Consider the following 26,959-nt stretch of genomic DNA (forward strand, 5'->3'; position numbering starts at 1 on the left):
TCACACTTCCACACATAGTGACAGGAAAAAAGCTGCAGAGACTGAGACCGAAAATACAGCCCACGCAAGTTTACAACAGCCTCAGTACAGTGTTTGCTTTGTAAATTATTTCTTGTTGTTAAATAGATAATTTAGCCTTAATCCTGCCTCAGTCCTCTGTGGGTATGTCTACACTGCAATTGGGAGGTGTGATTGCAGGACACAGACATACCCAAACTAGCTTTGTTCTAGTTAGTTCAAAGGTAGCTCAAGTAACAGTAGCAGTGAAGCAACAGCATGGGCGGTTACATGGCTAGTCCTATCCACACAGGATTCTGGATACATATTTGAGTGGCGGCTGCCCACCCTGCTGTAGTTACTTGAGCTAACTTTGATCTATCTAGAACAAAGTTAGCTCAGGTATGTCTACACACATCACAGCTCCTTATTGCAGTGTAGACATATTCATCGAAACAGTACAGTAGAGATTAATTTACTCCAGATTTAAATTATTCTTGCCCCAACAGAGTTTGTGGGTGTTCAGGGACAAAGTTTTGGTTGGGGCCCATCTCCGCTTTGCGAAGTTGAGTACAGATAGAAAGTAAAAATTCCAAATACAGGTTTACAGTCAAGTACAGACTGAATTGCTTATAAGGTAATATTTGAAGTGAGGATGGAGACAATAATAAAAGGGAGAGAGAAAGTTTCAAATGAAAAGGCACAGTCCAGCAAAAATTTTAAATGAAAAGGCACAGTCTCATGCAAAACTCCCATTGAAGTCAGTGGTATTTGTGCTTGGGAAAGCTATGTAGAATATGAGTCAGAGCATCACAAGTGAAATGACATTCAGGGAGGAAGCATAGGATACCAGATTGGAGAAGCAGAACAATCAGGTTAGGAAATAAGTAGATGAAAGGTCAGAGTAGTAATGGGTAGAAGTCCACTTGGAGGTTTGACATCTATTAGGGTAACTTGGAATTAAATTCAGAAACATGCAGGAAGCCAGTGAAGGTAACAGAATAGCGATACCTAGAGCAAGAGAATAATATGCCCACAGTATTGTGGAACCATGCAATTTGGAAATTAGTTGCTCTTAGCAACTTTGGTGTAAATTAGGGCTGTCAAGTGATTAAAAAAAATAATTGTGATTAATCACAGTTTTAATCACACTATTAGACAACATTAGAATGCCATTTATTTAAATATTGTTAGGGTTTTCTATATGTTCAAATATAGGGTCAGGGCTGGGAGCTCTGGGCTTCAACCCTGTTTGGTGATTCAGCCCCTTGGGGCTCCGGGATTCAGCCCCGCTTGGAGTTCGGGATGCAAGGATCCAGCCTCCTCTACCCACGCCGCTGCCCGGGAAGCTGCAGTCTGGGGGTTGCTTTCATGCCTCCACTGCCTCTGGAGCTGCAAGCTGGGGCTTCTTCAGCCCCACTCCCCACTGCCCATGTAGCTGCGGGCTGAGACCCCTCCACCATTGATGGTTCCCAACCCCGCCCACAGGTATGCGATTAACGCATTAAAAAATTAACAGGCATTAACTGCGATTAATTAACAGGTCTAGTGGAAATCTATTGAAGTCAGTGAAGTGAAGTGAAGTTACTCCAGATTAACATCAATCTATAAGAGCAGAACATTTCCTAAAATATTTAAGGGGACTGCAGTAGTTGAGAAATGAAACAGTTCAGATATGAATAAATGTTCTTCAGATGTATGTTAAAGCTTTAATATAGATATTCACCAAAGAAACACCAAGAATAAACAATACCTTGTAATACATACATATAGATACAAATAGTCAGATGGGGAGAGTGAACATAGTGGAAACCCACGGAGGTTAGTCCTGGGCTCAAAACTTGGAGGGTTTGCAAGCATTTTGGAGGACAGGATTAGAATTCAAAATAAATTGACAAATTAAAGAACTGATCTGAAATAAACAAGATAAAATTAAATAGACAAGTACAAAGTACTGTGCTTAATACAGAAAATCAGATGTACAACTACAAAATGGGGAATAACTGGCTAGATAGTAGTACAGCTGAAAAGAATGTGGTTGTAATAGTGGATTACAAATTAAATATGAGTCAATAATGTGAAGCAGTTGCAAAAAAGGCTAATATCATTCTGGAATCTATTAACAGGAGTGTCATATGTAAGACATGGGAGGTAGCTGTCTTGCTCTACTCAGCACTGGTGAGTCCTCAGTTGGTGTACCACATCCAGTTCTGGGTGCCACACTTTTAAAAAAGATGTGGATAAATTGGAGAGATTCCAGAGGAGAACAACAGGACCGATAAAAGATTTGGAAAAAAACTATCCTCTGGAGAAAAGTTAAATAAACTGAGATGTTTAGTCTTGGGAAAAGATGACTGAAGTGAACCTATTAGTCTTCAACTATGTTAAGCGCTGTTATAGAGAAAACTGTGATTAATTGTTCTTCATGTCAATTGAAGTTAGGACAAGTAGTAATGTGCTTAAACTGCATCAAAAATATTTAGGCTAGATATTAGGAAAAATCTTTCTAACTATAAGGGGATTAAGTTCCAGAATAAGCTTCCAAGGGGAGGTTGTGGAATCCCCATCATTGTCCAACCTATTCCTAAAAACCTTCAAACACCTGTCAAGGATTATCTTGGTCCTACCTCAGTGCTGTGGGTTGGAATTGACCTCTCAAGTCCCTTCCACCCCTATGTTTCTATGATTCTATATACATATACACCCAGAGATTTTCAAAAGCATCAGTTCTGGCCTAACTCCATACCTGCTAAAGTCAGTGGTAAAACTCCCTAAAAATATTTGACATTAATTTAATTAATGAAATTGGCCAATTTTCACGCTACAATAAGTTATGCATGTTTCTAGGTGTTGTTAAACACAGAAAAGTGACTGTAAAAATAGTACCTTATTCAACAGAACCACTCCCATATGTATTTAGAGTTTTATCTTACTATGACTAAAATAAATGCTATAAACACATCTTTGATACTTTTTACTCCTCTTAGCACTGCTTGGGAAAGGGATGCCAGATAGTACTCAGAAGTATGTTACAGTGAGCGAGATTCTATTTTGACTTGTCCATCAACAGAATTGTTAATTAGTTCTGAGAACCAAAATTTTGCATACTGGTCTTCAACATTACATTTGCTTTTATATATCATTATGTGAGAATCAGATCAGACTCAAGGTTGCTATTCTGTTTGGAAAGTAGAGTGTCAGCATTGTTCTTTTCTTACTGTCAAAAAAATAAAATGTCTGCTGAAGGCCTATTTCAAAAGTCAAAGTCTTTAGGGGACAGAAGTCTTTGTATTGATAATAGTGGAATGTGTACCATGCCGTATTATATCTGTCACCAAGAGTTAGTAATTGTGCCCTAGAAACATATCTGGGCAAATAGTTAAGAGACTTCATCCTGCAAAGAACTGAGAGCTTCCACCTGCATCCACTTCATACACACAATATTAAACACAGTAGAGAATATACTGCATGACATAGTTGCATACACATATTTTTATCAATAGAAAGCTGTTGCAGAAATGCTATGCTGTCAATAGAAATTGTGAAAAATGTGAATTTACAGTAAAGGAGGTAGAATGTTAGCATTTCAGTTTTGCTTTTTACAAACTTATATAAATAGCAGTTTGAGAACTGGCACTTCTGTTTTCTAAAGCAAGGATGCTGAGGGGTTGACAGGTTTTGTTTTTGATATCTGTGTCTGAACTTGCTTATACATCCATCCTGCAAAGCTGAGCTCCAACTCCTTTTTTTATTCAACAGAGCTGAAGTCCTCAGAGCAGGATATGACTTATCTTTAACACCTTTTATAGGCCAATGTCAACCCCAGCTGATTGGGTTTCACTTCTCCTCTGTCTACTGCGGTCTTGTTCAATTGAAAAATGTTTCAAGATTAAAGGCTGTTCTCTGGGACAGCAAATAGGATCTGTGCAGTTTAATCGAGCCTGCAAGCCCCCAGAAAATGATAGTTTTGCAAGCGTCACTTTCAATTCAAGATGAAGTTTCTCACAGCACAAGCACTGAGGGCCAAATTTTTAAAATAGAAACTTAGATACCCACAAGATATGCCATATAACCACATAATTAGATGCTGTTGTGCACATAAACAATTCTATGTCCAATCTCATGTTTGCAAATACAATTTCTTCCATTACTCACACAATCACATATTTGTGCACACAATCACCTCCAAGTGTATTTTGGAAATGCAATTTGTGAACTTTTTAAAATGCACCCATTAAAGTCTAACACTGTTATATGATTTCATGACTGTGGCCCAGAATTTTCTCTGTTTTGTTGATAATTGTTTGCCTTAACCTTGAATATTTGAATCTTAACTTAAAGTTTAATGGGTTTCACAGAAATGATACAAACTGTGAAATAAGTTTTTTTTTGTACTCATTCTATGCAGTAGGAAATAGTGAATGTTTTATTATAAGGTTTGTAGGTAAACAACAAACCCTCTTTCACCATTTTTTTGAAAATAATATATCCATTAATATTTATTTCACTCATGATAAAATGGGAAGTCTGACTTTGCATAATTTTTTTGCAAACAACTTAGTTTTCTCAACTGTATTTATCAGAATTTATGCCCAGAATAATTTTTGTGACTAGTTCTCAATCTGCAGATAATTTATAAAGAAGAACTTATAGAATAACATACAAGAAGAAATAGAAATGTGAGATGAATTACACAAAGTTTACAGAGTAAGGCCATGTCTATACTACCACAAATATCAGCAAAACTTATGTCACTCAGGGGTGTGAAAAAAACACCTCTCCCTGAGCTACATAAGTTTTGCCAGTATAGGTGGTAGTGTGCATGGTGTTATGTTGGTGGGAGAGCTTCTCCCGCCAACACAGCTACCACCACTTCTTGGGAGTGGTTAATTATGTTGATGGGAGAGATCTCTCCCATCAGCATAGAGTGGCTACATGGGAGATCTTACAGTGGCACAGTTGCATTGGTACATCTGTAAGATATCTAGTGTAGACAAAACCTGAACAAAAATATTCATGATTGCAAATTCAAAATTTGCTCTCCAATAATATTGTCTATATGTAATTAGTTCACTTTCCCATAAATATTCTTGTCAGTAAACTAATTTGCTAGAATATTTATGGGAAGTATACACTGGAAAGGTGTGATCACAGTCCAAGAAAATTCATTTAATTTTGTAAAGAATAGGCATGTTGCAGTCATTATGTTCTATTTGGCAGTTTGATGGTATATGAGAAATTATTTCAGAGTTTTATTTCAATTGCTAGTGGCCTGGTACCCACATCTCATAATCACAACTGGAACCTCTGCTGACAATCTCAGGGGAAACCCCAAGGAGTAACAGAACAGGAGACTAAGGGCTTGTCTTTACTACCTGGGTAAGTCGACCTAAGTTACACTTCTCCAGCTATGTGAATAACGTAGCTGGAGTTGACATAGCTTAGGTCGACTTACCCCGGTGTCTTCACTGTGCTGCGTCAATGGGAGACACTTTCCGGTCAACTTCCCTTACTCTTCTCGGGGAGCTGGAATACCAGGGTCAACCGGAGAGTTCTCTTTGGTTGACTTAGCTAGACCCACTAAACTTCATTAGACCCACTAGATCAACCCCTGCTGCATCCATTGCAGCCACGTCAATCTCCCCATAGTGAAGATCAGCCCTGAGCTACCCTCTCATCATTACAGCTGGTTCATCCTGAACAACAAAGTTACATTGGCAAGGTTAAGGCATATTGACAGGGCAATGTGAAGACATCTACTCTACCACTGGCTGGCCTCTCCCACTCTTGTAAATAAACAGAGAACTTTCGGGTAGTCAGACAAACTCATTTCACTAGCATGAAAAATAATTTTAAAAATCACTCCAAAGTGAAAATAAAGCAGTGAAATATTTCATATCCTATTTTTAATACCATTATTCATGGCAGTTAGTGAAAGGCTGAAAATTACATTCATAACAAAAGGAAGTGAATTGTTCATTTTAGGAAAAAGGTAGAACAGAATAGGAAATGATGGCCTATAAACTAAGGAAATTTAAAAAGACAAAGAAGGGGAGGAATAATTGTGCATGGTCAGTGGGGTCAATACAAGCAGTAAAGGTGTTTAAAAGAAAAGTTATTAGGAGAGGACTCCTGTCACTAGAGTCAGGGGAGGTAACATGTCCTCAGAAGTCATCATCACCAGATATATTGAAAAGAAAATTGGATTTAACATTTAGAGTTGTTCGAGAAGAGAACTCTAGGCCTTGTCTACACTGGCAAATTTCTGCGCAGTAAAGCAGCTTTCTGCGTTGTAACTCCCGAGGTGCACACACTGCCAAGCCACTTAGTGTGCAGAAACTGCGCAGTTGCAGTGCTATAAAAAAACATCCTGATGAGAGGCGTCGAGCTTTCTGCACTGGGGGTACAGCGCCACGGTGCCAGTGTAGACACCCTGGGCAATTACAGCGCTGCGAGGTGTCCCACAATGCCTGTTCTCGCCTCTCTGGTCATCGGTTTGAACTCTACTGCCCTGCCTTCAGGTGACCAATCATCCCCCCACTCCTTAATTTCCTTGGGAATTTTGAAAGTCCCCTTCCTGTTTGCTCAGTGATGCATGCAGTGGACTCAGCACATCTATCGATGTGACCATGGCTGCTCCACTCGCCAGGCGATCCCCCGCTTGGAGCAATGCTGAGCTGCTGGACCTTATCAGCATTTGGGAAGAGGCAGTTGTTCAGTCCCAGCTGCGCTCCAGCCTTAGGAATTATGATACCTGATGATGATTTCATGATGCATGACAGAAAGAAATTTCCAAAAAAATTCTCATGAGGTTCAACAAGGACAAGTGCAGAGTTCTGCACTTAGGACGGGGAAATCCCATCCACCACTACAGACTAGGGACCTAGTGGCCAGGCAGCAGTTCTGGAGAAAAGGACCTAGGGGTTACAGTGGATGAGAAGCTGGATATGAGTCAACAGTGTGCCCTTGTTGCCAAGAAGGCTAAAGGCATTTTGGGCTGTATAAGTAGGAGCATTGCCAGCAGATCGAGGGAAGTGATCATTCCCCTCTATTTGGCATTGGTGATGCCTCATCTGGAGTACTGTGTCCAGTTTTGAGCCCCACACTTCAAGAAGGATGAGGAAAAATTGGAAAGAGTCCAGCGGAGGGCAACAAAAATGATTAGGGGGCTGGAGAACATGATTTATGAGGAGAGGCTGAGGGAACTGAGATTATTTAGTCTGCGGAAGAGAAGAATGAGGGGGGATTTGATAACTGCTTTCAACTACCTGAAAGGGAGTTCCAAAGAGGATGGATCTAGACTGTTCTCAATGGTAGCAGTTGACAGAGCAAGGAGTAATGGTCTCAAGTTGCAGTGAGGTTTAGGTTGGATATTAGGAAAAACTTTTTCACAAGGAGGGTGGTAAAGCACTGGAATGGGTTACCTAGGGAGGTGCATCCAATGAAGTGGGTATTCACCCACAAAAGCTTATGTTCCAATACGTCTGTTAGTCTATAAGGTGCCACTTTGCCACTTTTACAGATCCAGACTAACACAGCTACCCCTCTAATACTAGAGAGGTGGTGGAATCTTCTTCTTCTTCTTTAGAGGTTTTGAAGGTCAGGCTTGACAAAGCCCAGGCTGGGATGATTTAGTTGGCAATTAGCTCTGCTTTGAGCAGGGGGTTGGACTAGATGACCTCCTGAGGTTCTTTCCAACCCTGATATTCTATGATTCTAAAGGGGCCATGACCGGAACACACTGCAGTGCAGGGTCAAAGTGTAAGAGCTGTGGAACACCTATCACAAGGCATGGGAGGCAAAGCGCCGCTCCGGTGCTGCACCCACAAACTGCTGGTTCTACAAAGAGCTGGACGTGATATTCGGTGGTGACCCCACCTCCACTGTGGATACTTTGGTGGCTCGCATGCCAGTCGAGAGTGAACCGAGCCAGGAGGAGGAAGTCTGGATGAGGATGTGGAGTGGGAGGGGGACCCAGAGGCAGAGGACAATTTAGAGGTCAGAGATGCATGCAGCCCGGAGCTCTTCTCTACCCTGGAGAAGCCTAGCCAGTCACAGCGATTGGAGCTTGGCAAAGCGCAAACAGGAGAGGAGACCCCTGATAAGTGGCTTTGATTTTGGGAATCGCTTTGAAGTGAGTTGTTGGGGGCAGGAGGATTGCAGAAATCAGGCTGCTATCTGTATGATGCATGTACCACCACATGTCTACTCTGAGCGGCAGAACAGGCTGTTGATTCACTCTCTCACTTCACGGGAATCTGCCTCAGAGATCTCCATGAAACTCTCATGGAGATACTGGGCAATCTGATGCCACAGGTTCTTTTGCAGAGCTGCTTTGTTTCTTGCTCCACTAAGGGTAACTTTCCCTTGCCACTTTGCTGGCACTGGGGTAGGGGGGAAGCATTGCTGAACACAGGTAAGCTGCATAAGGGCCGGGCGGAAGCCGCAGTCTTGGAGAAGACCCCTCCCTTGATTCCCTCCTCACCCTCAGCCGCGAGATATCTTCCATAATGAACATAGCCTGTGGAAAATGTGGGGACAATAATGATTATCAGGCCCCTCTCTACAGTGCTGGCTCTCCCCAAGAGCCACGCCTCCAGTGGACAGTACGGTCCTGGAACACTGATTTCCCCTACTCCTGCGGTTACTTACCATTTTGGGGGTCTTGTGGCTCATATGTGCTTGCCTGAGGTCAGCCAGTTAGCGATAGGTATGTGAATAGTGGCTGTGTTTAAAATCACTGAATCAGTGGTCTCTGTGTTGCAAACAATACTGCTTCTGTAAAATATTGCATTTTGGCTTCACAGATATGGCCTTGGGAGCCAAGCCTCCCTCTTTGTTATCGCCCGCTGAACAGCTGCGCAGAATTAGAAAGCAGCCATGAAGAACTAAAGAGGACTTTCTGCGTGAGGTCATGATGCACTCCGCAGCTGAAAAACAAGAATTGAAGGAGTGGCGGGACAGTGCGAATAGGAACTGAAAGGAGAATGTGGCGCACCAGAATGAAGCCATGGAGCAGCTCATAAACGTTATTGAGCATCAAGCAAACACTCTCCAGGTGCTACTAGCACTGCAAACCAAGCAACCCTGCCCTCCCCTGCAGCCACTGTCGCAAAACTCTTTCCCATGTGCCCCCCAGACACCACCAACACACTCCTATCAACCTCCTGGCTCCAGTGTGTACCTGCAACATTCCACTCCTGCCTCATCACACTCCAGCCCTGCGGACTCCCAGTACCCAGTGCACTCAACACCCATCCCTCTATAGTTTAGCCCTGATGAAGTATGGTACCCACTGCATTGTACTCCAAAGGAGAAGGTTGGATATGATATCTGGACATACACAAATCTTTAACTGTCCCACCTCCTCCTGGGATCGTCCCTTCCCCCAGTGCTGATGTGGGTTTTTGTTTGTTTGTTTTGTCTCTCTTCTCCGGTTGTTGTTTTTTAATAAAAGAATTGTTTTGGTTTGAAGCAATCTTTATTCCATTAATTGAATGCAAACACAGCCCTGCAAATCAACAGGCAATTTTCTTATACCTTCATAGTGCATCGCCTGCACCAATCACAATCACCTCCTAGCATTACAAGCACTGCACTCCTGAGCATAGCAACAAACATTAGTGGCTTTCAGCTTCAAATTGCTGCCTCAAGGCACCCTTGATCCTTATGGCCATGCACTGTGCCCCTCTAATAGCCCTGGTCTCTGGCTGTTCAAATAAGCCTCCAGGCACTGAGCCTGAGCGGTGCAGCCCTGAGTGACACTTTCACCCTTATCTTCACAAATATTATGGAGTGTACAGCACACGGCTTTTAGCATAGGAATATTGTCATCAGCCAGGTCCAGCCTCCCATATAGGCAGCGCCAACAGGCCTTTAAATGGCCAAAAGCACACTCAACAGTCATTCTACACTTGCTCAGCCTGTTGTTGAACCATTCCTTGCTGCTGTCAGGATTCCCCTGACTTGGCTTCATAAGCCACGGCATTAAGGGGTACATGGTGTCTCCCAGGATCAGGCATTTCGACTTCCCCTATGGTGATCTTCTGCTCCAGGAAGAAAGTCCCTGCTTGCAGCTTCCTGAACAGCCCAGTGTTCCAAAAGATGCATGTGTCATGCACCTTTCCCGACTAGCCTGCGTTAATGTCTGTGAAATGCCCATGGTGATCCACAGGCACCTGGAGAACTATTGAAAAATACCTCTTCCGATTAATGTACTCTGTGGCTAGGTGGTCTGGTGCCAGAACTGGAATATGTGTGCCATCTATCACCCCTCCACAGTTAGGGAAGCCCATTTGTGCAAAGCCATCCACAATGTCATGCACGTTGCCCAGAGTCACAGTCTTTTGGAGCAGGATGCATAAATACATAAGAATGGCCATACCGGGTCAGACCAAAGGTCCATCTAGCCCAGTATCCTGTCTACCAACAGTGGCCAATGCCAGGTGCCCCAGGGGGAGTGAACCTAACAGGTAATGATCTAGTGATCTCTCTCCTGCCATCCATCTCTGACAAACAGAGGCTAGGGACACCATTCCTTACCCATCCTGGCTAATAGCTATTAATGGACTTAACCTCTATGGATTTATCCAGTTCTCTTTTAAACCCTGTTATAGTCCTAGCCTTCACAACCTCCTCAGGCAATGAGTTCCACAGGTTGACTGTGCGCTGAGTGAAGAAGAACTTCCTTTTTTTGTTTTAAACCTGCCCCATTAATTTCATTTGGTGGCCCCTAGTTCTTGTATTATGGGAACAAGTAAATAACTTTTCCTTATTCACATTTTCCACACCACTCATGATTTTATATACCTCTATCATATCCCCCCTTAGTCTCCTCTTTTCCAAGTTGAAAAGTCCTAGCCTCTTTAATCTCTCCTCATATGGGACCCGTTCCAAACCCGAATCATTTTAGTTGCCCTTTTCTGAACCTTTTCTAATGCCAGTATATTTTTTTTGAGATGAGGGGACCACATCTGTACACAGTATTCAAGATGTTGGCATACCATAGATTTATATAAGGGCAATAAGATATTCTCCGTCTTATTCTCTATCCCTTTTTAATGATTCCTAACATCCTGTTTGCTTTTTGACTGCCGCTGCACATTGCATGGACGTCTTCAGAGAACTATCCACGATGACTCCAAGATCTCTCTCCTGATTAGTTGTAGCTAAATTAGCCCCCATCATATTGTATGTAGAGTTGGGGTTATTTTTTCCAATGTGCATTACTTCACATTTATCCACATTAAATTTAATTTGCCATTTTGTTGCCCAATCACTTAGTTTTGTGAGATCTTTTTGAAGTTCTTCACAGTCTGCTTTGGTCTTAACTATCTTGAGCAGTTTAGTATCATCTGCAAACTTTGCCACCTCACTGTTTACCCCTTTCTCCAGATCATTTATGAATAAGTTGAATAGGATTGGTCCTAGGACTGACCCTTGGGGAACATCATAAGTTACCCCTCTCCATTCTGAAAATTTACCATTTATTCCTACCCTTTGTTCCCTGTCTTTTAACCAGTTCTCAATCCATGAAAGGATCTTCCCTCTTATCCCATAACAATTTAATTTACTTATGAGCCTTTGGTGAGGGACCTTGTCAAAGGTTTCTGACCAGTTTGAATGATGCCTATTATATCTATATCCTCCTTTAACATGGGGCACTCTAGTTCACCCATCTTATTATTTAAACTTCTAGCATTTGTGTACAAGTACTTTAAAAACTTGTCACTGTTTATTTGTCTGCCCTTTTCTGATGTGTCAGATTCTTTATGTGAATGTTACTCATCTGTTCCATCCCCTCCTCCTGACTAAAACCTAGAGAATCTCTGTCAATAGACTTCTCTAAGAGAAGTCTCTGTCTGATCCATGTGTGCCTCTGCAGCAATCATCTTTCCCCCATCTCTTAGTTTAAAAACTGCTCTGCAACCTTTTTAATGTTAAGTGCCAGCAGTCTGGATCCACTTTGGTTTAGGTGGAGCCCATCCTTACTGTATAGGCTCCCCCTATCACAAAAGTTTGCCCAGTTCCTAATAAATCTAAACCCCTCCTCTCTACACCATTGTCTCAGCCACGCATTGAGACTCTGAAGCTCTGCCTGTCTACCTGGCCCTGCGTGTGGAACTGGAAGCATTACTGAGAATGCCACCATAGAGGTCCTGGATTTAATGGCCCTGCACACTTCCATCAACACGAATCCAACAGTCGACTTTCCCACTCCGAATTGGCTAGCAACCGATTGGTAGCAGTCTGGAGTAGCCGGCTTCCACAGTGCAATCGCCACGTGCTTCTCCAACAACAGGGCAGCTTTCATTCTCATGTCTTTGTGCCGCAGGGCTGGGCCAAGCTCATCAAACAGCCCCATGAATGTGGCTTTCCTCATCCAAAAGTTCTGCAGCCACTCTCATCATCCCAGACGTGTATGACGGTGTGATCCCACCACTCAGTGCTTGTTTCCAGAGCCTAAAAATGGCATTCCACTGTGGTCAGCACTCCGTGAATGCCACAAGCAATCTCCTGTCATAGCTACTACACGTGGCGAGATCAATGTCGCACTCCTCTTGCCTTTGTAGTTTAAGGAATAACTCCACTGCTGCTTGTGACATGTTAGTTTATTGGTCAACAGTGCAGGATCCATTCCTGCAGACCGAAGAGGCAGAGCAAACAGTACACAAACCATTGAAAGATGGTGCCAAATGCAGACAGAAGCACAGGGATTGCTGGGATGCAAAGTAATGCATCATGGGGCATTGGGACAGGACCCAGGATTCCCCGCGACCCCCTCCGCCTTCTCACAAGTCTTAGCGGCAAAAGAGAAAGAGATGCTCTGTGGGATAGCTGACCAGAGTGCACCACTCCAAATACTGCTGCCAAGTGCTGCAAGTGTGAACACGCTATTGCACGGGCAGCTGACAGTGTGAACACACACAACAGTGTTTTCCCTTCAGTGCTCTCTGAGTGGCGCTGTAACTGCTGGTGCTGTAACTCTGCCAGTGTAGACATACCCCTAGACTTGTGTAGAGAGTTGGATTAGATGATTCAGACCTAAAATATGTGGATTTGTGAGTCTAGGCTTTGAGAATGCTGAATTTTATGGACATAAAGTTATGGGCACAGTGAGATCATGAACAGAACACAACCTGTTGAGGTTCATATGTTGTTCTACATAGAAGGCTCCAAGACTGGCAAAGGGGAATGCATAAGGGAGTGTCAATTAAGGGTTTTTTTGCGGGGGGTGGGGGAAGGAAAGCTATACCATCAGTTTTGAGTGTGACAAGAAAAAAAGTGTGTGAAAGTACAGTGATGATTGATGCGGGGATATAGTAAGGATAGGAAGACACAAGGTGAGTTTAGAAGGTCTCTAATAATTAAGTATTTTGGATTCTACCTGTGTGCTGCTGTATGATCAAAATATGACCATTTATGATTTGCTAGACATGATTATCCTGTTTAAATCCATGTATCATCACTGTATCTGAGGTTATGAATATGAGCTATAGATCTGTATCCCAAATGTGTTTGTTCATGGGGTAACACCCACCAAGTAAAATCTACATTGAAGCCAGACAGCTTTGTGTTGATGGCCCATCAAAAGCAATTAACTCTCACAATGGGCTGCAGAAGAAACTCATTCCATCCAGATGGCTCTTCCTGCAGACAGCTTAGCCAATGACTTCTCCTGTAAGGCAGCAAGCCAGGTATGGGCATGTGACTTGTTCATGTGAACCTGGACTCCATCTTTTGCCAGTTCTTTTCCACAAACTGTGCTGTGGACTTTGTTTGGGAGAGTAAAATTCCAAACACATGGCCAAGGGTATAAAAGACCCTTGAAACATCTCCATGTTGCCTCTTTCCTGCTCTGATTCTCTGGACTGTGGATTTACAACTAAAAGTAGCCTATTTGAACTATGGACTGAGGGCCTTCCAATCTTTTGGAAGTGACCAGAGACTTTACAAGCCAGCAGTCTGCACCATCCCTGCTACAAATCTAATATAAGAACATTGCCATTATTGTATGTATATGATCTATTAACCACTTTAACTCTTATTCTTTTAATCTTATAAATAAACCTTTAGTTACTAAAGGATTGGCAGCAGCATAATTATTGGATAAGATCTGAGTTATATATTGACCTAGCTGTGTGTCTGATCTATTGAGATCAGCAGAACCCTTTATTTGATTACGTTGGTTTTCAACGACCACTCATCATAAAGTCTAGTGTCTGGGTGATGAAATAAAGTCTGGAATGCCTCAGGAGACTGCATTTTTGACTTTTTGTTAATCAGTGTGGTGAGACAGAAGTTTACTTTTGTTACGAGCTTGGTATATCCAATTTGGAGTGAGTGTGCCCTATTTCTCAGCAGTTTGTCCTGATTCTGGTATTCTCAGCTGTGACCCACTGAGGCATGGTGACAACATGAGAAGTCAGTGATTCTGTGAACATATGAGATGAACATGCAAAGCTACAGTAGGTGTATTCCATAGATAAAAGTGTAATGTATTAGTTCAATTTAGGTGGTAAAATAAGCAGTTGCCAAAATTGACTGCAAATTGTTTCTTCATAGCATTTATAATAAATTAAAGTATATTATGGTAAATTAAATGAGTACAGTGAATTTAAATGAGGAAGAATCCTGTTTGCTATGTGGAGCTGAGATGGGCTGGCAAGGCAATGCTCAAATCCACCTTCTGGATTAGGTTTAGGCTGAACTTTGAGGTTCAGATTCAATGAAAAAGTGGAATTTAGATCCTAATATTGTAGCCCAAATGGTTAAAATCTCAAGAGCTGTCTGCCTTCTTGAATTGTAGAATTTTCACAAGAACAGTGGCTTGAACAGATTCTCACATCTTAAATGGAAATCTCATTAATATAACTGTTTGCACAGATTATGGATACAGTCAAATGGAGAAACAGGAAACAGGCCTCTTCCAGGTCAGGATACAAACCAAAATGAAGATTACAAGGGTAAAATATGGGGTATTGAATCAGAACTGCGCACTGATATTTTAAGGGGTTTGGATATTGTGGTTATGTGTTTGCCAGGATTTGAAAGTAGTATTAGAGGTCTTATTAAACCCTTTTCCATCAATAAATGTAATCAGATGCAAAATTTTTCAACCAGAAATTAGTTTTACAATCTAAAATAAAAATAAGAAAGTAATTTAACTTTAGGTAAGACAAATCTGGACAAAGTAATAGAAAATATATCGTAGGGAACAGCCAATCTTGGCTGGAAGATGGACTAGATGACCTAGCAGATCTTTTGCATTCATTGGTAACTACTATAATTTTATTACTTCATGTAACAAACTGTCATTTTTATTCATTGCAAAAACCAAAATAGTAACTTAATAACTCAATGGGTGACTATCATGAAAACAGTGGACATTCCCATTGCAAACAGTTCCCTGTGCTCTGTTATTCTGTAATTGAAAAAGCAATATCCAGAACAAATTTTAGGAGTGAATCCATATCTTTTAATATCTATCTTAACTAGTATATGGAAATACACATGTACTAATATATGGCTCTGCTTACACCGAAGCAAGTGAATAATAAGAAAAGACAGTAAATAATGAGGTCAAACAAATAATTCTGTCCTCAAATAGAGGCTCCTAATTTCTTGCAAAGAGAGGAGATGCAATATCATGATTCAGTTTATACTAAACAAATAAAATACTTTTTCCTTCAAAATCTGAAAATCTTTTGCATTTTCCTTGTTATTCAAGCTGCCCAGCATACTAGCTATTAAAAGCTAACATATGTGGTACACAGATTTCTCTGAGTTATCAGACAGCCTCAGGCAAGAAAAAAGAACCAGAACTAGAAAGCAAAGGGGGATACTGGCACAGAGAGAGGAGGAGGAGGCTGGTGAACGTAGCAGTTCTGGCAAATCTGTCATCTGTAAAAGCTGTTTAAATGAATGAATTAAGCAAGAGGAAATGGCAAGTATTTTCCAGTGACGTATCTCAAGATGACTGCTGAAATTGAATAAAAGCATTTTCAAATCATGGACTACCCCTTCCCCCCGCCCCCCCCCCCCCCGCGCCGCCCCACACACCCTGTCCACAGCTCTCTCTCAAAAGAAAAAATAATAATTTTATCATCCTGTGACCAGAAGGAGCCTCTTTTACTTTTAATGGTTATATCTCATTGTCACGCTAAGGACAGAAAAGAAACTTTACCACATTTAAAGGGGCATTGTAAATTCAGATTTAGGCAAAACACATTGGCCTGTTTTAATCAAAATCAATAGGAGTTTTGCAACTAATTTCAATGGGAATAGGATTAAGATTTAAATTCTGTAAAATTAAGCCTGTACGAAAATTAAGAGACTGATCCTAACACCCTTACTAGTGCAAATAATTGTACTTTGGTGGGATTACTCAGGAGAGTGTCACCTGATGGGGAGGGGTCTATGAACAATAAACACCTTTCCATCATTGTTATTATTATTATTATTATTACTATTACTACAAACAATAACAAATAAATATTTCCCTCAGTGTTTACAGGCCAAAATCTGAAACACTCTGAAAAAGGAATGAAAAATTGAAATTCACTAGAAACTGATTGTAAATAAAAGAGAGATGACCTCTCTATTTCCATTGCCTTAGCTGAGAGAAATGCAGTGTAAACAAAGAAAACAAATTTTGAAATTTAAATTTGATTTTGACTTTAATAATCTATGATATTATAACTTATTTACAACAGAGGCCAGGAATACTTTTTGAAAAAACAATACTTACAAATAACAAACAAACAAACAAACATGACAGGTCTGAAGTATTTAACAAAAAATGGCAGGTCCGAAGCATTTATGAGCATTTATGTTGCTAATCCTGCTAAGTGTTATTATATAGGTGGCACTGGTAGCCTAAAGTTAAGGTAGCCTACCACTTTCTGTTATAAGACCCTGTTTTCAGTTGCTTGTAACTAAGTCACACTTAAACCATTTGGGGTGAAATTTTCCATGCTGGGGTGTCTCAGACTGTTTTTTTTATTTTGTTTTTTTGTGGTTTTTTTGACAGTTTCAGCTAAAATGGTGCAGCCCTATCTCAGAATGATGTCATTTTGCCCACGTTTAATAAAGACACTTACAACCATTTCATTGAGAAGCTCTAATGTCTTGATGCTTTGGAGCAGGGGTTTGAAATTTGGCAGGGAGTTGGCCTTTGTGCCAGGGATGTGTCATTTGCCATGCCTAGGAAAATATCCCCAGATTTGGTCAGGTTTTAAGGTTCTGAAAATTTTCAGTTCACACAAGTAGAGCCTTGAACGAGTTTGGCAGCTCAATTCTCTGAAAATGCTGCCCACAATGAGCGTGCTCCATCATCTCACAGCTTCCACATGCCAATCAGACTGCACATGTGATATCCCCCCAGAGTGACTGAGCATGCTTCTTGCCAGGGCTGAACAGGACTTTCCCTGCAGTTGCTCCTTGATGGTATCCACTGTGGCACTGGGCTCTAGAATTGAGAACAGAGAGACAGTCCTTTCAGTGCAGTCAGTCCCCACTTTTTCTGGCACCTAGTCAATGAGGAGGAGGAAGATTTGAATGCAAAGGGATGAGGATTGTGCTCGAGGAAGGGATCAGAGTTGTGCAATGAAGGAGGCTGTTGTCTGTGGGAGTCATGCTTCATTTGTTGCAGAAGGTGGAAGTTGTAAGCCTGTTGCAGACACTGGGATGGGATGGCATAGGCCCTCCTAAAACTAAAGGGCAACCCCCTCAACTGAGTGGTTGGAACCACAGAGCCCAAATGGCAAATAATTATGGAGAACAAAGAATGAAAAAAACAGGGATGGGAGTAAAGTCACAGGCCAAACCGAGGGATCCAGAGAGGAACACCAAGCAGAGAACACTGGAGACTGCCCACTGCTCTTCAAAGGCATCCAAGGAGCCGGTGGACACCGCCCAGAGGAAAGATGCCGAGAGATGTGAGAGGATGAGGGAATGGAAACAGGCCCAACAGTCACAGAGCGCACTCCCAGCCATTGACCTTTCTCCTCCTGGACTGTTTTTTAATTCACAATCAATTTGGAATTTCTAGATCTGGAGAGCAGACATGTGGATAAGTTACAGTTTTCATACAGTTGTCCGTATTTCCGTAATTCCAGTTCTTTCATATATGGAAGTATAATCACAAAATTCAGGCTCCATCCTCATTCTATCAGTGGATACCGTTAATAGTTTTATTAGGAGGAAAAAGTAATTCTATGGCATATTTCATGCTGAAAACTTAAACCTTTATATGTAAATTGTTAGAAATGTTACCTTTATTGCTACATTTACACATTGGTTGGACTTCCACCATTTTTAACCCCCTTCTTTTCTATGTGGCATGTCATTATGCCATAAGAAAAATTACCATAAAATTGTTGCAGTTTACACTAAGTCAAGTGGCTGCCTGATTCCTTTTCTGAAATATTGTACAGTAGTCAGGAAGAGTTCATCAGCACAAACTATCTGGTCTTTGGCTCTCTAATATCAGCTGTATTTCTATCATACCAACTCGGGCTGCAATAAAAGACTCAAGGATGTGGAGGTTTACTTACCATTCTTCCTATAAGACACAAACAAGTGAGGATTTCACCTTCACATAGTTCTCATCAGGCTGAAAGATGTTTTCAGTTTCTTCAATCTAAATCCAATTTTATAAAAAAGGAATGGTTTGGGGATTATTGGTGTCAAGCTAACAGGTCACTAATAACTGGCTTTTTGATATCTTGAAAAGAAAAGTGTGTTTCTGTATAAAAATAACAATACTTTAACAGATTAAGGATAAGACTATATTACATGTTGGTTACAAATAGATATTATTTTTCCAGTGCTTTCATAATATTTGATTTTCTTCTCTCCTGTACTTCTTTAACACAGGTGACATGGGGTGGGAGTAGAAATCTTGCCTTAACATCATGGGCATGAATTTGAGCTATGTTTGTTAATGGTGGGCCCAATCCTGCATTCCCCATGAACCAAAACTACCATTGATTTTGAGAGGAGTTTTGGGTACATAACAAATGCTGGATGGGACTCAGAAGCTGTAAATGTAATTGCAGCTAAATCCCTCAATTCAACTGAATCTGACCCTCAAAATCTACTTTAGATGCTCACATTTCATTATAATGCTGTAACAAATCAGAAGAATGCTGTTTTTTAGAGGTTGCTAGGGTTTATTTGTGTAGATACAGAATTCATAACATAATTTCCTTTGGCTGACCTGGGTGGAGTAGATGTGACTCTCCCTGTTTTCATATCACATATTTAATTTTGAAACTAAAATTTTGCCTCCTGGAAAAAAAATTACCCGCAAAGCACACCAGGCATTATGAGTGGCAAAAAGGAAACCTGTACAAGTGCAGAATCAGACAAACAGTAGTTCTCAGTCTACCTAATCATTAAGACTAATTCATTAGCTAACAAATTTCACCTGTGGCAATCCCTGGGCCCGCAGAGACTTCAGTTTCGTGCTTCTGACTCACATAGCCTTTTCATGGATGCCCCTGGAGCCTCATGGAATACAGCAGCATAACTGCTCTACCCACCCCTTTTGCAAGGTATGTCCTTTCCCATATGGGGATCCAGTTCTTCTGGCTGATGCAGAGACTGCATCTTTTGCACTTCCCTTTGAAGAACTTAATACTGCCTTGAGCACTAATCCCTTTGCATACCCCTGAGATCCTTACATTTGCTATCATCTTGTGAACCTGCTGGGCACAATCTAGCCCTAATTACTTGTTACCCACTTCACTTCTACACATTTAAAGAGTCATTGTTATGGATGACAGGAGAAGATTTTCTTTTAAATGGAAATTTTTGCTCCTAAATCCCTTAGGTATATTAACAATCTCCTATCACACTCAAAATTAGCCTGCTGCATCCAAAAGTTAAATCTATTTCCTCAGTTCATCTAGAACACTTTCCACTTTCCCTATTCATGTAAATTAACAAATCTTTAAAAAAATGAAATACAGAGTTATGGAAATCAAATCAGGGTCATATATGTTGTTATATGTTGTTATAGCCCTGGGCTCCCACAGGAAAATAAAAAAAACCAGCAGCATAAAATCTATAGAAAGAGCCAGCTAGGTATTACAACAGTGTATTATTATCTTTCATCAGTTAAGGTCACTCTTATCCCATTTCAGCCTTGGGATCCTATCAGCTTCAAGATACAGGAGAGGCCATCATGCACTTCCCAACTTAAGTCTGATTCTCTACCCGAAAAAAGAACAAGTGTCTAGACTTACCTTTTCCTGCCTGGGGCTTGTCTTTACTTGATAACTCAGAAATATCAACTCCACATCATAAACCTCAGCCTAAGCTTCCCCACTGAGCATGGCTGTCTGTCTGTGGCAGAGTGCTGAGAACCAACAGCTGAACCAGCACTCTGGTCACTGTAAGTCCAATTTAGTTTCCCTGGAGAAGAACCTGATTGCTAGAAGCTGGGATTAATTACTAGATCAGTCTGATCTGGGGGATCTAAGGAGCTAGTTAATCCATTAACTGGAAGAGTAGAAAGGCACATAAGAAAGAAGAGCAAAGGGAGAATGAGAGAAAGAGGGAAGTAGGGTTAAGTAAAGGAAGATCTTTGCATGGACAGATCTCTTCCCTCATGTAAAAGGGAATGATGTTTGTATGTCAGTGTACACAAAGTTGTTGCATGGGCCTATCAAGTGGTGGTGGTTGAGATAATACACAAACTACATGTCAGTGTTTACAAACCACAGGTATTAGAGCCATTTGTACAAGAAGATAGGAGTGCAGGGCTTCACGCTGTCACACTGTCCCAAGGGCTTTCCTTGAGGACTTCATCTGTCCTAGTTCTCTCTTTCTAGAGAAAGATTCTGATCTCCCTTATATGCAAGATGGTTTAGCAAGCCACATCTGCCAAATAAGTCAGCAGAACTTCAGCAGTTTTATGCAAGGTGGATCATCAGAAGAGCCCAACCTCCCTGTCATGAGACTGCTTGGCAGAAAACCATTGGGTTTATTCCTACATGACAACCAAAAATAAAGGGGGTATCCAGAGCTTTTCAAGGAAGGGTCTATTGGTGAAGGAAGATCTCATCTGAGGGGTAAACAACATGTCAAAACGGGTTTGTTGTATGAACTTCTGCAAATCATAGAGTGTCAGATTCATACAAGTAATAAATATTTTGCACAACTAAAGCTTAGCGATTCTCAACACAATATGTAAACAGAGAAAAGGACATTCAGTTTGCAAACAGCTTCAGTGTTAAAATTTGGAGAGGGATGTTCATACTCTCTCACAAATAGTCATGAAAGACCCATAACTTTAATTATTTAAAACAAGGCTGAACTAAACACTTGCATATATACCGTTGAGAAAATTCTGCACTAATTGGGTGATGGGCCTGGATAATTTCATCGGTCTTTTCCATTTTTAATTCTTACAATCAAAGCCATACCCCACAATTTTTCTTCTTTCAAATCTTGGGACTTTGTCTGAGGAAAAGATCTCAGTTTATATTGTAACTAAAGCGGGGCAAAAATAAAATAAAAAATCCCATCACTGAGGAAACTGATAAAAATTCCAAAATAGAACTGGTTGAAATTTCCTGGGTTTAAATTTTTTTAATGTTTTCTCATTGTTAACTATTTGATTTGGCAGAAAAAAAAATCTCAAAGTTTCACAAACACTTTCTCTGAAAATTTTCAGGCTTTTCAATAAGCTGCTCTATATTCTACTAGTGCTAAGCATGGAACATTAAACATGGTTCCAAAGAGGATGGATCTAGACTGTTCTCAGTGGTAGCAGATGACAGAACGAGGAGTAATGGTCTCAAGTTGCAGTGGGGGAGGTTTAGGTTGGAAATTAGGAAAAACTTTTTCACTAGGAGGGTGGTGAAACACTGGAATGCGTTACCTAGGGAGGTGGTAGAATCTCCTTCCTTAGAATTTTTTAAGGTCAGGCTTGACAAAGCACTCGCGGGGATGATTTAGTTGGGGATTGGTCCTGCTTTGAGCAGGGGGTTGCACTAGTTGACCTCTTGAGGTCCCTTCCAACCCTGATATTCTATGATTCTCTGAAGCTAGGCAGCTGAATCGGCAAATGTGTATATTCTACTGAAAACAAGTTGGAATGTTTTGTTGTCTGGATACATTTGTCATCCAAGCTGAGTACGCAGCCAGGGAGCATATCAGTGTGATAAAGAACTGAAAATACTAAATAGGAATGGAGACGGAAGGAAACATGCCACATAGAGCTGTGCAAATTTTTGGTTATCAAACCATTCAGCTGAAGTTCATGGGAGCTGTCTTCTGAATCTGCTGTATGGACCTCTAGACACGGGTGCAGTCTAAATGAAATCAGTGTATGGACCTGCAGCTCTGAGGCCGAGATATCTAAAGTTAGTATACAAACTTAGAGGCAACTTTGGAAATTTGCCTTTAATTTATCTCTGCCATAGTTTCCCCACCTGTAAAATTGAGATAGTACTTCACAGGGTTTTGTGAGGTTTAACTAATCATGTGTAAGGCATTTTAAGGTTTTTGGAGGGAAGGCACACATTTTTATGAATATATTTTAAAGAAAGCAGATGTTCTCCTTTGAGGATCAGCAGTAAAGTGTAAAGTAGTGACCTCAAACAAGTGGTGCTGTAATCTCAACAGGAACAGTTATTGAAACAATTATAAAGCACTGATGCTCTTCCTGGACCTAGTAAAAACTGCTATAAACTAACAACCAGTAAACATTCCTTTGAAAATGAGCATGACTAAACTATAGAGCTGTCTCTTGCTGTTCCATGAACTGCTTGCTCCAACGTGGCTGACAAAAAAAACAAACAAAAAAACCAAAGAAATGAAATAGATTTACTGCTTTCATTAATTAGCAGCTGAGCTATTTTCAGGAAGATAGAATCAATTGGAAGAACTGGTTAAAAAGAATCAATGATGTAACTTATAATAATTATGTATACCTGTCATAACTCATTATCTATGCAAGCCTGACTTCTGTGTTCCCTTGACTGTCCCGTTTTACACTGCTTCTCTAAGGAAATGTTTTGTACTCTCAACAAATATGTAATTAGCAATTGAAAGGTTTCAGAGGGGTAGCCGTGTTAGTCTGTATCAGCAGAAAGAACGAGGAGGACTTGTGCCACCTTAGAGACTATCAAATTTATTTGAGTATAAGCTTTCACGGGCTAAAGCCCACTTCATCAGATATATCACATCACCAAGGAGAGGTACCCAATCTTCATCGATAGCCTGCGAGACCTGGACGACACACTTTCCATGTGCTTCCTCTTTGCCACCTTCCGCGCACTGGCAAGTGCCACGTGCAGACCATCCAGCTGTGCCTCCGCCTCACCGTGGAGTTCCTGCTACAGAGTCGTGGCGACCTTCACGGAGTTCTACACCGTGCTGCTGGGCTTTGTGAACTTCTGCCTCTACCAGTCCTTCAACCTGCACCACCTCCACAAGATTGAAGGCCAGGCTGAGGCAGAGCAGAAGCCGGAGAAGAGGGAGGCGTATACCATGGACTCAGAGTGCTACATGGAGAAGCTGTCGGCTCTGAGAGCCAGACTAGCCCAAGTGGTAGTGCCGAAACCGGAGGACGAAGTGTGGGTGGATGAGTTGCCTGCGGACGGGGGGAGCGCAGAGCAGGAGGCAGCGAGGAAGAAGGAGCAGGAGGCAGTAGAGAAGCTGTCATAAATATAAAGGGAAGGGTAATTACCTTTAAAATCCCTCCTGGCCAGAGGACAAATCCTTTCACCTGTAAAGGGTTAAGAAGCTAAAGGTAACCTCACTGGCACCTGACCAAAATGACCAATGAGGGGACAAGATACTTTCAAAAGCTGGGAGGAGAGAGAAAAACAAAGGGTCTGGGTCTGTCTGTGTGATGCTTTTGCCGGGGACAGAACAGGAATGGAGTCTTAGAACTTTTAATAAGTAATCTAGCTAGGTATGCGTTAGATTATGATTTCTTTAAATGGCTGAGAAAATAGCTGTGCTGAATAGAATGAATATTCCTGTCTGTGTGTCTTTTTTGTAACTTAAGCTTTTGCCTAGAGGGATTCTCTATGTTTTGAATCTGATTACCCTGTAAGGTATTTACCATCCTGATTTTACAGAGGTGATTATTTTTACTGTTTCTTCTATTAAAATGTTTCTTTTCAAGAACTGAATGGTTTTTTTCATTGTTCTAAGATCCAAGGGTTTGGGTCTGTGGTCACCTATGCAAATTGGTGAGGATTTTTACCAAACCTTCCCCAGAAAGTGGGGTGCAAGGGTTGGGAGAATTTTTCCTCTGGCCAGGAGGGATTTTAAAGGTGATTACCCTTCCCTTTATATTTATGACAGAAGCAGAAGAAGCTGTTTGAGGGGTTGCAGTTCCTCCTGAACAGAGAGGTGCCTCGGGAGCCCATAGCCTTCATCATCAGGTGTTTTGGAAGCAAAGTGTTTTGGGACAAGTTCATGTGCATCAGTGCCACCTATGATGTGAGGGACCCAACCATCACCCACTAGACTGTAGACTGGCCCAGCCTGGGAAAGCGGGTGATAGGCAGGTAGTACCTCCAGCCGCAGTGGGTATTCTACTTGGTCAATACCAAGATGTGCCTCCTGGTGGCTGATTATTTCCCCGGCATGCTGCTGCCCCCACACCTCTCACCCTTCGTTCGGAGAAGGATGGGGACTACATCCCACTGAGAAGCTGAAGCTGCTGGCCCTGCAGAGGGGCGAGAACCCAGCAGAAGAGAGCAGAGAGGAGGAGGAGGATGACAGTGATGAGGAAGATGATGATGATTATGAAGGCTCAGAAGGAGAAGAACACTCTGAAAAGGAAGATGAAGGGAAACTGAAAAAGCTGGAAGAGCAGCGATCCCAGGGAAAGAAGCTACCAGTGAAGGTGTCGGCGGGCACGGTGCGGCTGGAGGACAAGCAGCGAGCAGCCCAGGAGGAGCAGAGCAAAAAGAAGCATCTCGCTTTCATGATGATGAAGAAGAAGGAGAAGTACCTCTATCAGAAAATCATGTTTGGGAAGAAGCGCAAAGTCCGAGAGGCGACCAGACTCACTGAGAAGAGGAAAGCTCATGATGGTGCCACGAAATCAGAGAAGAAGAAAACCAAGAAGGTGTGACGGGAGTGACGGAGCTATCGGGCTCTGCCCTCCCTCCAGGACTGGAGCTGCCCCTTGGCCCGGGAGATCTACTTTCTAGGCTGTACCTCGGGCCTCCTCCAGGACAGGCCACACTGAACGGTAGCCAATAGCATCTGGCCGGCCATGACTTTCAGCTCTGTCGATGCTCTGGGGACACCCCCAATTACTGCCTATCCCCTCTATTTAAAAACAAAACCAGCCTCTTTCCCCGTCCTCCGGGACCCCATCCAAGGCTCCCCCATAGGGAGGCTCCGGGAGCATTCTTTGTCTGCTTCACTCACACCAATGCCAAGAGGTTATGGGTGGGAGGGGGCAGTGGATTCCCCCACCTGGTCTGTCGCAGCAGAGCCTCCAGGTAGGCAGATGAGGGGTGTGGAAAGGAAAGAATCCTCCCTGTGGCTGCAGCAGATCATGGATGCAGCCAAAGGTCCCCAGAGAAGCCGAATGGCTTGTTAAGTGTCAGCAGCTCTCCCTGGGTCAGGGGAGGGGAGGCTGTGCCTGGTGCAGGCGAACATCTCGGGGCTCTTGGTCGTACAGAGCTAATGGTAAAAGTGGGGCCCAAGGTGAGCTGGCCCAGGCCCTGAGCTGGGGCTCCTCCAGCAGGCTGGGTGCCTTGGAGCTTGCGGCAGTTGTTGCTCTCAGAGGGAGGGTCCCTTTGCTGTTTGCTTTGCAGGCTGGGGATCTGCACGGTCCCTTGCAGCCAGTGCAGGCAGGTTGTGGGCCTCCTGGGAAAAGCTTCCACTGCATGCATCCAATGAAGTGGGCTTTAGCCCACGAAAGCTTATGCTCAAATAAATTGGTTAGTCTCTAAGGTGCCACAAGTACTCCTCGTTCTTTCTAGCTATTGAAAGTAGCCCAAGTAATAAAATGAAATGAAATACAAAAAATAATCCATAAGAAAGGAAAACATTTGTAAACCTGTAAAAACTGGCATTTAGACAACAGTTATCACAGTTAGTGAAATAATATACTACATCTATATTTTTAAATACATTTGACTGGAGTTGATTGTTGCAGTTGAAGCCTATTCGTCTATAGCTTTATAAACTGACTCGTGATGTGGGCTATTACACTGAAACTGAAATTAATATTGTTTCTTCTAAGTAAAATATATAAGGCTTGAGTCTTCTTGCTATTATACAAGTTTTTCACTTGGGTAACTACATGGATATCACAGAGTGGAGAATCAGGTCCATAATCCACAGCATATACTATGTATTACACCGTTAACATAATAGAGAAAGCAATTCTGTTTTACTTATTCTGTTAGCAGCACACTGACTTTCCTTTTTTTCATTCTTTTATTGTTTCTGCTATGGCCCTGATTCAGCAAGGTACTTAACTGTGCCAAACAGTAAAAATGGGAGTGCACTGAAGTCAATAGACTATTCCTATGCTTGCAGTTAGACATGTGCATGCATACCTTACTGAATTAGCACCATAGCAACTTCTCTATATTCCCATTCCCATTTTGCTTTAATACTAAATGGTGTGAAACTGCCCCACCCCCACCCCTTACTCACACAGGTCCCGGCAAGGGATTTGCCGGAGGGACCTGGATGGAAAAAGAGGGGGAGCTGGTAAAAGACCTAGGCTAATTACAGAATAAACATGGGGTTACCTGCACTGTACACTGTTATCTGCTGGCACATGTCCGGTGTGGGTACTCCATAGGAAAGTTATACAGTGACTGGATAAATGGCTTGGAAAAGGACTTAAAAAAAGAGGTGTTCATTAAAGGAACGAACAGGGGGCGGTTGGGGACTCCTATGATAGGTATGACAGGGAGCCAACCCCCTATGCCTATAGCCCACATTAACCATCCTACAAGGG

At 42.0% G+C, this 26,959-nt stretch overlaps 1 protein-coding gene and 1 pseudogene across 1 annotated transcript in view; one reads left to right on the forward strand and one right to left on the reverse strand.

Moving 5' to 3' along the window:
* The window catches only part of LOC144280076 (pescadillo homolog pseudogene), a 44,834-nt pseudogene extending 19,729 nt beyond the window's left edge, over positions 1–25,105 (forward strand).
* NALF1 (NALCN channel auxiliary factor 1) overlaps positions 1–26,959 on the reverse strand; it is a 793,873-nt gene that overhangs the window by 203,356 nt on the left and 563,558 nt on the right. The window lies entirely within an intron of this gene.

This window comes from Eretmochelys imbricata, chromosome 1, assembly GCF_965152235.1.
Source record: "Eretmochelys imbricata isolate rEreImb1 chromosome 1, rEreImb1.hap1, whole genome shotgun sequence".
NCBI classification, from domain to species: domain Eukaryota; kingdom Metazoa; phylum Chordata; order Testudines; family Cheloniidae; genus Eretmochelys; species Eretmochelys imbricata.